At 36.3% G+C, this 11559-nt stretch overlaps 1 long non-coding RNA gene across 1 annotated transcript; it reads right to left on the reverse strand.

Annotated features, from left to right (window-relative positions):
• Positions 1 to 1536: 1536 nt before the first annotated feature.
• LOC135214472 (uncharacterized) lies at positions 1537 to 8910 on the reverse strand. Its single transcript, XR_010314351.1, has 4 exons — positions 8786 to 8910; positions 5710 to 5800; positions 2145 to 2234; positions 1537 to 1663 (listed from the first exon to the last, which is right to left on the reverse strand). It is a non-coding gene; the product is annotated as an uncharacterized LOC135214472 (long non-coding RNA).
• Between the last annotated feature and the right edge of the window lie 2649 nt (positions 8911 to 11559).

Genomic DNA, 11559 nt, shown 5'->3' on the forward strand with positions numbered 1-11559 from the left:
ATTTTGTTTAATAATTTAATTCACGAATTAATCAAATGTTGTGTTGTTTTCAAGTGATAGTAAAATATTTCTTCAAAATAAGATTGTGAATTCCACATTACTAATTTTGAGTTTAAGAATAAATATTTTTATTTAGAATATACATATATAAAAGTGTTTCATTTATTGACCATCAGAGGTAAGATTAATTGTGTGTATGAGGCAGAGAGATAGATGTTTTGCTCCTCCAGTTTTCTGAGTGACTATAGTGCATTTACTTTCCTAAGATCGCTGTGGTGTGGCTTGTACAGATATCATACGTTGTCAATTTTCATGTTATGGTAATCATATTAACTTCATGGAGTCTATTTATATAGTTTTCATTTCTCGAAATGTGGTTCTTTGTTTGCATCAGATATTTTGAATATATCTTATTTCGTATATTCTTCGTTAAAAGTTCAGTTTCATCAATGAAAATGAAGATATGGCATATTTTTTCCGGCGATGCCAGATCTGAGTTTAGGGGACCTATGATTTTTAAGAGGATTTAAAGGGTCATGGTCAATATCATTACAGGATACTCGCTCTCGATCACCCTCTGTGATAAGTATGCACAGCCCAGCCCAAGTGACTCCCATAAACGTCTTCACCCACCACCTGAGGCCAAGGAAATAGTCTATAATTTCCTGAAATACTTCATTTTATAAAAACATCATGAAGGTCCTGTTACCGATGTTTCGAAGGCTATCCAGAGAACAGTTTCAAAAAATAAAAGAGAAAGTGAGTCCTGTGACTGACTTGGATGATTTGGATAAAAATGTTATGCAAACAAGGAAAGAGTGGATTTCTTTTCTAAGGGCAAAATAGACTGATTGCTTTATGAATTTATGTCTCAAGTCCAAACAACGGAGCCAACAGGCCCTATAATTATAGAAAGAGAAAGAAGGAATAGCTAAATAGAATAGGGAATGAAAATAAATTTAAAAAAAAAAAGTTAACAGGGAAGAAGCAAATCCTTTCCCTCGACTCCCAAGGTCTAAACCGAATCCTCCGAGGAAGGATTATATTTGCGGGAAGCATTTAATGGGACTCTGCCTTTTCCACCTGGGCCCACCAGAGCGATCTCAGAAGAGGAAACGCACTATGGGGACCAGGAAGACAGTGATGCCTTTTAATTAACTTAGGCCTATACAAATACTTCATAGATGTTTGGATAAACTTAGTCTGATCTCCCACAGATGTGATATACTTTAGTGTATTCAAATGCAGAGACCTCGTATGATTAATAAGCGTTTTAATGGATCACTGTTGCCTTTAGAGTGCTCAGTCGTATACTGTCATTTATGAAAGTTTAAGTATCTGGCTTCTGTGAGGTATCTTTGAATTCTATGATTGGTGAGTGTAATAACCAGGTATTTGGAACGCTTCGTTACAATATACTATATATATAGATATATCTATATTATAATAACATAACTATACGATATCTATCTATATATATATTATATATATATATATATATATATTTCATTAGGTAGCTTACTTCAATCAAACAAATTCAAGTGTTAAATCTCTTGATTATTTGACAAACAAACACCTCGTTTCCATTGGTAGTTTCAAAATCACCTCAAGAGGGAACTTCCATATACAGCTATTGACATCACTGGACAGCAGTCTAATATTTCTGTAGGATGGGAGGAAAACAGAAGACATTATTAATCAAAGGATAACTAATTTACTCTCAAGCGTATGACGATACATTTTTTTAAAAGAAACATAATAGTAATTGACTCTACATCAACAACAAAAACAAGGATAAAGATAACAAAGTAACATTCTGACAGCCTATACCTCAATCAGAGGGCGGCCCCGCCCACCACCCCCCCCCCTCCCCCCTCCCCCCACAAAGAAATCTCTGAGCCATTGCTGATCGGGTCTACTTTAATATTTAATCAACTATTTTCGGCCAGTAGCTCATCTCTCGACAAAACTTAACTAAAAATCATAAAAGGATTTTAAAATATCTTGCGGGCAAACGGAGAATTCAGCAGAGACATGTGTGCACAATTAAACTTCATTAGGGAAGATAGTAAAAAAAAAACGGGCAAAATGTGCTGACAGCTTTATAGGTTTGGAAGAAAATAAGTAAAGTTAATCTGACTCACCGGTGGACACGGGACGAAGCAAGTACAAGGTTTGTGTGGATCACAGCAGGGGCAATGGGGAGGGCAGCACTGTGTTGGTCTTGGTCTTGGCTGAAAAATGAAAGTGAAGTCAATTTAAATGTAGGAATGAAAAAGGGATAATTTTTCAAAATATACCAGGGGAAATGCAGGATGGAGGAAAAATATTGTAGGTTTAATTCAGTGTATTAAGTGGTTGTTAGAAAACACTGATTAAAAAACTTCAAAGGAAAGAGCAATATGTAGCGTAAATGAAAGAGAATGTTTTCGCATGTTTGAACTGAGATAGATTCTTGGTGCAGGGACTTGACAATGTGTAGAACGAAGGGTGTGTTGCCAAAGCTGATTAAATAGATTGATTGATTATCTAAAACCAGCGTCACAATACCTAGATTATTGACGCCGTAATAAATTAAAAAATGGAAATTAAAAAATTAAACAAAAAAACACTTTAAAAGTAGTTTCATATACAAAATCGAAAAACATAAAGTATATACATCATAGATATATATATTATATATAGAGTAATATATATATATATATATATACCATATATATACATAAATATATAATATACATTAATTATATATAGATGAGGAGAACTACCACAGGATCAAGAATACCAGATGGTTAATTATTGTCAAAAGGGTAAAAATCAAAGAGATCATCCAGGATTATCAGATTTCACATGGTCATAAATTTAACCACAAGAGAAACTAAAAAGTGACCATACAAAGTCCAGAAACATGTATAAAACTGAATATATTAATTTTGTTGCCTATATTATTCTATAATTTTTTTCATTACGAAGGCATCAAGTTTAAATAAACCAAGAATTAAATTTAGAATACTTCCATTATTTAAGTTGATGGAACAAGATGCAATGATATTCCTTTTAACTGTCATTACATGGAATTAAGGCTCTTGCTTTGACTCAAGTTAATAGGATGATCTAAATTTCTCATATGTACGAATAATGTTTTCGATATTATTCCAGTTTTCACAGAATATTGGACAAATATCGAATGCATTCGTACATAAGAGAGATTTAGATCATCCTATTAACTGGAGTCAAGCAAAAGCCTTAATCCCATATAATGACACAGTTAAAAGGAATATCATTGAATCTTGTTTCATCAAGTCAAATAATGGAAATGTTCTAAATTTAAGTCTTGGTTTATTTAAACTCGATGCCTTCGTAATGAAAAAAAATTTAGATATATATAAGCAACAAAATTAACATATTCAGTTTTATACATGTTTTTGGACTGTATGGCTACGTTTTAGTTTCTTTTAGGGTTAAATCTATGTTTAAATTTGTGACCGTGTGATATCCGATAATCCTGAATTATCTCTTTGATTTTTACCCTTTTGACAATTAACCATCTGGTATTCTTGATCTTGTTGTTTACCTGATAACTTTCTCTCCAACTGTATTTCATTCGTTCCTTGACAATGTCTTAGTAAAGACGAAAGTGCTTGGATTTCTGAGTATCATTTTCCTGTGGTATTCGCTTATTTAATGAAGTCACGTGCATCTACTGTGAATTTTTAATTATATATATAATATATATATATATATATACTATATATAGATATATACTATATATGGGTATTATTATATATATATACAATATACGTATACATAATATACATATATATAATATATATAATATATATATAATGTTATGTCTGTTGTGTATGTATGTGTGTGTGTCTTTAGATATTTGTCATTTGAAACTACTTTTAAAGTTGTCTAGAATTTATTTTTTAGTTTCCTTTTTTTTAATTTATTACGGCATCAATTACCTAGTTGTGGCGCTAGTTTTAGCAACTATTATCAATCATGACCCATCTTTTTATGCGACAAACTGGCACCTACAACTACTGTCCTTTCTCCGACTTCTCACCTAATTCCATCCACATCCCTGTAAACTATTACATGTTTCATATCGTCAAAATTCTGTTTCATCATGTACTTCTATTCAAACGTATATTGCATATACATATGTGCAATATGAAATCTTTTTAGGAGGCCCACCTCCCTAACAAAGATACACAACTGCTCCATATTACAATCCTCACCGAGAATGTAGCGAGATCAAAATATGGCCTTCCCTGTTGCGTCCCTTGATGAAACAGAATGTTGACGATATGAAACACGTAATCATTTACATTGGTGTAGATGGAATTAAGTGAGAAGTCGAAGAAAGGAAAGTAGATATAGGTGGCAGTCTGTCACATAATTGGCTGATATCTTCAGATGATACAGTAGTGACTGGGATTGTGAAGTAAATTACGGAAAGAGTTTGAAAGCGTTTGCAAGAGGAAAAGATTTAAAGGAAAAGTAAGCAAGAGTAAGGTTATGAAAGTAAATGGGAACAAGGGAGAAGCGAATACTTTTTTTACTCATAGTAAGAGTAGAACGAGTAGATCCTTATGAGCATTTGGGATTGTATAGTTCATATGATGGTAAAATGAGTATATTATCATTATTATTAATTCAGTAGATGACACCCAATCATATCTAACTTCAAATTCAAGCTCCCAAAGAATATGGTGTATATTAGGAATAAGTAAGAGGAAGTAAATGAAAATACAAAAAGGAGAGATCTCACTTATTAAATAGATAAGAAGATAATAAGGTATTAAAATGCAAGAAGAATAATATTATGATATTAATGCACTGCATTTCGCTCGAACTTTTGTAGATCCAACTGCACGACATCTTTTCGGAGGATCAATTACGAGTATGACAGATCTCTGTTGAAATACAACTTATGAAAAAGTGACATATATGAAAATATATTAATTCCGGGGTATAGCGAATTGGATAATAAAGGACATTTGTAGCTCGATGCAGTATGTATATGAATCACGGTGATGTGATAAAAATTCATATATATAGAATATACTGGTCATTTTTACCAGATACATATGAAACTGTAATAGCCACAATGCCCTGTTAACTTCTCGAATTCTTTGCTCTTCCTTGAGGTCCAGCCACTACCGGACATCGTGATATCTTCAAATTTCGCTGAAGCTGGAGCTCAAGGCTTTGTAGTGACAAGCGTATCCAAAGAAGAGCAAAGAATTTGAGAAGTTAAGAGGGCATTGTGGCTATTACAATTTCATATATATATATATATATATATATTATATATATATATATATATATATATATATATATACATACATACATACTTACATCCATACATTGCATCAGTATAGTTCGACCGAAAATTCTAAGTAAAGCCTTACAGATATTGGTCAGACTATTATCAAAACTCAAGAATGATTAAAATGTATATATATACATACATACACGCATACATGCTGTGCCTGCAATATAGGCAATATAGATTCATCGCTTTTTGAAGAACAAAGCTTTTTCGTTCCTCTAGAACCATAAGGCTATCATACAGTTACCCGACAAGGACCATGAAAGTGTCACACTAGTCCCTTGTAGTGGTCGGGACATGTAACAAGGACCAGTGTTGAGATGCCAACATAATTCATTTATGGAATTGAAACATATTATACTTACTCTGCTTGCTACCGCTTCCCCTTGGGACAGCTGTCCCAGAAGAACCGCAAAGACCAGGAACACTACCAGAAAGAGACGCATTTTGCCGGATCTGAGGAAAGGTAAAGATTGGTTAGTCTGTCTGTCTGTCTCTCTCTCTCTCTCTTTTATTAATTTCTTTGTCCTTATTCTTATACCCTTTTCCACCGCGATGGGGCTCCACGAGGATACAATCTTCCGGTTTCACAGTAAGCCTTTTGGGATGTAACTAAAACTACGTTCTTTTCTTTGACCTCAGCAGACATCGGTGTCTATTAATTTTTGTTTTTGTGCGAGTTTATACAAATCTGTTTTACCGCCTTCTACCAATGATGAAATCATTCTTCAATCTTACTTGAGTATTAGTTGAATAACCCAGATAACATCCAATTCAAGTCTATTGAATTCTTTTTAATTAGGGAAATGATTAAAATGTCAACACATTAGAAGCCAAGATGTTGAATATGACCAATCTCATCAATATGGAACGTTCACTTTAACTCCAGTGGCTCTGCCATTTTTGTGTGAAATACCCATAGCATTATTTTACTGCCTCCTGGACCTGACTTCTCTGTGTCACTGTCTCATCTGTTGGATCTCACTTCCTCCGTATCATGCTACAAGCTGAACAAATCCCCGATGACCAAAAAAAAAAAAAAAATTAAATCAGAAGCGTTCTTACAAGAGAACCATAATTTTTTGCTCCTGCAATAACCTCCAGAAAAAAAGAATCAATAAATAAAAATAATCCGAGGTTGATTTATGGTGTTGCAATGTTCATAATGTTACAATAAATTACGAAACAGCAAATGAAATCAATGTCTCCCCCAATATACGCAAACAGCAGATGATTAGCCAGGCGTGAAGTAAATGTAAAAACAAAGAAGAACAAAATGCTAAGGAGTGGTTTTGACCCAGAAGCAATCAGCGAACCCACTCTCTTAGGTAAGGCCACACGGGGCGCGGGAACCGTCGAGGTGCAGGCACGACTCGAGCGGGAGAGCAGCGTCAAAACGACACATAGCCACACCAGCATCACCACCCTACCTCCCACGCGTCACTCTCAGCGGTCAAAGATATACTTCTTTGCAAATAAGTTATTGTCGCTGTTGGATAGGAAATTGCCTTCAATAGAAAACCTTTGGATAGGAAATTGCCTTTAATAGAAAACCTTCGGATAGGAAATTGCCTTTAATAGAAAACCTAAGTGTTAAACTTGACGATAGACTACGTATGACCCAGTGGTCTTTGAGTCTGTTTGCAATAGTAGAAGTCAGTGTCAACACAAACGATGCACCATAGACAACTCACCTCTCCCGAACTATCATTTCAGGAACTAGTAACCTTATTGGCGGTAAATTTTGTAATAATGAAAAGTTCAAATCCATATTTTCCTTTTACTTCCCTTATTACTTTAAGGGAAGTGAAAAGAAAATGTGGATTTTAATTTTCTATTATTGCAAAACTAACAGCATATAGGTTTACTTCTTTAAAGATACTTTAAAAACAGAGGAACCAGAATGAATTGCAAATTATATAAAACTAAATTAATATTTGGCTGCGTTATGTTGAAATAAACTGTTTACCGGTATCTGAAAAAAAAAGATCAATGGTAAATCAAAGAAAGTAACACAAGGAAAAATCAGTTTTGCTTGTACATTCATTGTAAACATTAATGAAGAAAGTAAAAAGTACCACGAATATTTCATAAATCAGTGATGCTGCTGCGCTCAGAATTCGTAGAGTTATCAAGTCTATGCAGCTGGACAAGCCTTATTTGTGAGTGGCTGAGTGCATAATAGTTGGCACCTTGAAGTCGAATGCATGACACCGATGGCCACATTTGAGGGCCAATCGTCCTATTCTACTTCTTCCATTTCTTTAAAAAAAAAAAATATTTCATGGAGGGGATCACGGGGATCCCACAAAGCTCTCCTCCGAAACACCTCCCCATTAATTGATTCTTCTGTAGCCACTACCGACTGAACAAGTGACACTTCGGCAACTAATCGATTGCCTGTTCATGTGCACGTTAGTGACCATGTCAAGTTGGAGGGTCTATTTATGTATTGTGGTCCTTTCGAAATATTCACTTTAAATTCAGGAATGAACTCATCCCCATGGAAAACATTTAAACCATCGACGTGGTAAAGGGTTCTCCAGACTGCATTCATTCAACATCTCGGTCTATTTGCTTGACTCTTTATTGAGAACAACAATGAACGCAGTCCGAAAGTACACAAATGAGAGGTTTTGAAATAACTGCTAATTTAAGTATGCATTACAGATATGGAATATTTAATTCGATATTGTTACTGAATAGATAATAAATGCAGTCGCTTAATACATAAAATTTTCTATGCTAATATCAGTTACTCAACAATGATAATATGCTTTAAACAATTTCTAGGTTACAAATGAAAGTTCCTTAAGCAGGAAACTAACTTCACAACAGTTATCAATATTATCAATAAAGGGAAGTAACCATTCAAGTGATAAGCCCATAATCATAAAGAAAATGGGGTTGTTTTCGGAGAAGACGCCGGGAACCGCCGCTGTATTTTAAAACATGTTACATCGCTTGGCAGCAACTGCAGAGGGTCGAGCCGTCCCGCTAGTCTTGTGTGGCCACCCGCATAAGATACCCAATGATTCAAACTGCCGCGGGAACCTCTTCCCGGCAACCTCCACGGTCGCCGCGTCTGGTGTGGCCTCGGGATGAATATAATGACTATTCGTGAAACGAGAGCAAAGGCATAAAGAACAGTCTTTTCGGACGTTTGATGGAAAGCTGTTTACAAAAAGCTTGAATGTACCGCCTCTAACAAGAGCGACAAATAGTGTCCTCGTACAAAGTGTTGCAAGATGTTGGGGTCAAGGGTGGACCTCTGAACTCTGAAAACTAAACTTCGGCCACAGGTAGCGTCGTTGTTCTTATGGCAAAACATCTTCTCCTGTTTATATAACAATGAAACTTTCATGACTATGACATACCGAAGCCATCACGTTTTCAGACTTACCATAAACACACAATACGTTGACAAGATACAGTATTTACCTGACAGGCACGGATCAACTCTGAGGACTGACTCCAGCAACGCCCTGGCGGTCCTGCCTGTGAGCTTATGTATGCGTGAGAAACTACGCCCACAAGAGCAACAGACCAATGGCAGACGCGCTCCCTGTTGACTCAACATCATTGGCCTTAAAAGCAGTTATGGAATTTGTTCGTTATGGAATTTGTTTTTTGATCTCTTTATTCTGTTCAAACTGTATTAGTGCTTTTTCTGACTGCTCGGGGCTTCCAACAAAAGTAATTCAGAGGCTCTCGATTGCTTTGCCTTTCAGATTTTTGCAAAAATATATAATGAATGATACCTATTTTGAATTTTGGCTCTCTTAAGAAAGCAACTAAACATTGAGGCGCAATAGTAAATCTGTCCACAAAAACTTGTTCTCGATTCTTCTTGGAATGTTGAGAAGTTTATCATTTCAGATATATTTTCCAAGCACCCTGCGCTCTAACCCTGACTGGCGTGCAACTTATCTGGGTTTTGTGGACCAAACAGCAGTTGTGACACCAAATAGCTATAATCAGTCATTCGTGCATGTCTTAGGTCCAAGAAATCTTAGATCGATGAATGGCAAGGATATATTACCCCTCATTAAGAGAGCCAGAGTCAAAGATCTTTATGTCAAAGACCAGTCATATTCTGTGATATGTAAATAGTTACCTGTAATATATTATGCTGCTTTCGTTTTATCTCTCCCTCTGACCTCGCTGAGTGATCAGCGTTCGATCCCAGAACTACGCAAGGAAGGATTAACATTGTTATGTTCTCAAGAAATCTAATTTGACTTTCTTGCCCTAAAGGATGAAGCATGTGTAAATCTGTTGGTCGACTGTTGTTGGTTGCAGCTGGAGTAGAGAGAGAGAGAGAGAGAGAGAATTCATGAACGTTAAGGATCAGTCGTCCTTGAATTTGTGAACCGTTATAAAAACTAATTCCAAACGGGAGGGCCAAGAGAGGTAATACTCACCCCACCAAATGAAACCGGTTATAAGATATACTCTCTCTCTCTCTCATCCTATTCTCCCTACACACCCATACCACCCAATACCGCTTCATCGCTACATTCCCCGCTCTCTCGGGTTCCATTAGAACACGGCTTTCTGTCCTCACACTTTTTACTTCGTTTCTACAACATTCACTTTAAAAACAGAAACTCTACTTTTCGGAATTTTTTCAGGTACCCTACTGCTGATTTTCTTGCCCCTCTCTTCTCAGTTGACCATCTTTTCCTTCCACATACTTTCATCAGACAACCGTTTGCAGTCCTCCTCTCTCTACCACTCCGTCATCCTGGGTTCGAATCGCAGTCTATATCACCAAAGCTTCTATCTAGCTTTTCACTGGTGGCTGCGTTATTGCAGTAGATGATAAATGGCTTTAAGATCTCTGCTACAAAATTGCCATCCCACCATCACTATATTCGTATAGTATAATGTCCCTAACTAACGAGACTGCTTGAGTAACTTCACCATACAAATGCCGTAAAAATGTTTTTCCAGAACCGAGTCTTTTCCATCGATCAACACCAAAAACATTTCTAAAATTTGCTTTTAAAAAGCCCTGTTGTATATTTTTGATATTTCATCTGCCTCGGTAGATTCTCATCGCCAGTAAATTCTTAATCATCCAAATATCTGCAGCCATCTTATATATCCAGTCAATTTCGGTTCCTCTGCGGCCCCTGTTCCGTCCCAAACTAGAATTATTTCAATAATGTAAGTATTAAACAGCCACGTAGAAATGAAACAACTCTTTGAGACCTATAAACAGAAAAGATTCAGGTACACATTACAAAACAAATTTCACTTAGGTGGCCGCGAGTTCGATTCTCGGGCATTCCACTGAGGAGTTAGAGATTGTATTTCTGGTGATAGAAGTTCACTCTTGACGTAGTTCGGAAGTCACGTAAAGCCATCGGTCCCGTTGAAACACTGGTTCCATGCAACGTAAACAACAAAAACAAAATAAGTAAATAAAAACATACAAATATACAAACAAACAAAACAACTTTCACCTTCACTTTCCTCTTACATGATATTTTAACTGATCCTAAGCTTCCACCTAACCATTTCTTAACTATTTGCTACACTGCTCTCATCAGATGCAGAATTTCGACTCATTCTGTAAGCCACCCCAGGTGAACTTGACAATATTTTGCTTTGTAAATCCTGTATTCACCTCTATCCAATTTCCCCTTTTCCAAGTGAGAGTTATTTCTCTCTCTCTCTCTCTCTCTCTCTCTCTCTCTCTCTCTCTCTCTCTCTCTCTCTCTCTATTCATGCTTTCTTTTTTTTGAGCATCGACATTCACTCAAAATTCCAGCTTTTGTGATCATTTCATTTGCTTCCCTCTTCAGCGCTGTCTCTCCCTCCCTCTCGCGCAGTCACTTCCACAACTGTTCTCGAGTGCACCTCATTCGGTGCAATGTAGGCATTACTTAAGGCTCTTTGCAGCGTCCCTTCGGCCCCTAGCAGCAACTACTGTCATTCCTTTTACTGTATCTCCGTTCAGATTCTTTTTCTACCATCTTTCTGTCCACCCTCTCCTAACAATTGTTTCATGGTGCGACTGCTTTGAGATTTTCCTCCTGTTACACCTTTCAGACCTTTTACAGTCAGTTTCCGTTTCAGCGCTGAAAGGCCTTAGTTGCCCCAGTGCTTGGCATAACGCCAAAAATCTATATAAATCAAAATCAAATCAAACAACTGTTCTCAGATCCACAACCACATAGAAATAATGGATCTTTCCTCGGTTGTGA

The sequence above is a fragment of the Macrobrachium nipponense genome, chromosome 45 (assembly GCF_015104395.2).
Source record: "Macrobrachium nipponense isolate FS-2020 chromosome 45, ASM1510439v2, whole genome shotgun sequence".
NCBI classification, from domain to species: domain Eukaryota; kingdom Metazoa; phylum Arthropoda; class Malacostraca; order Decapoda; family Palaemonidae; genus Macrobrachium; species Macrobrachium nipponense.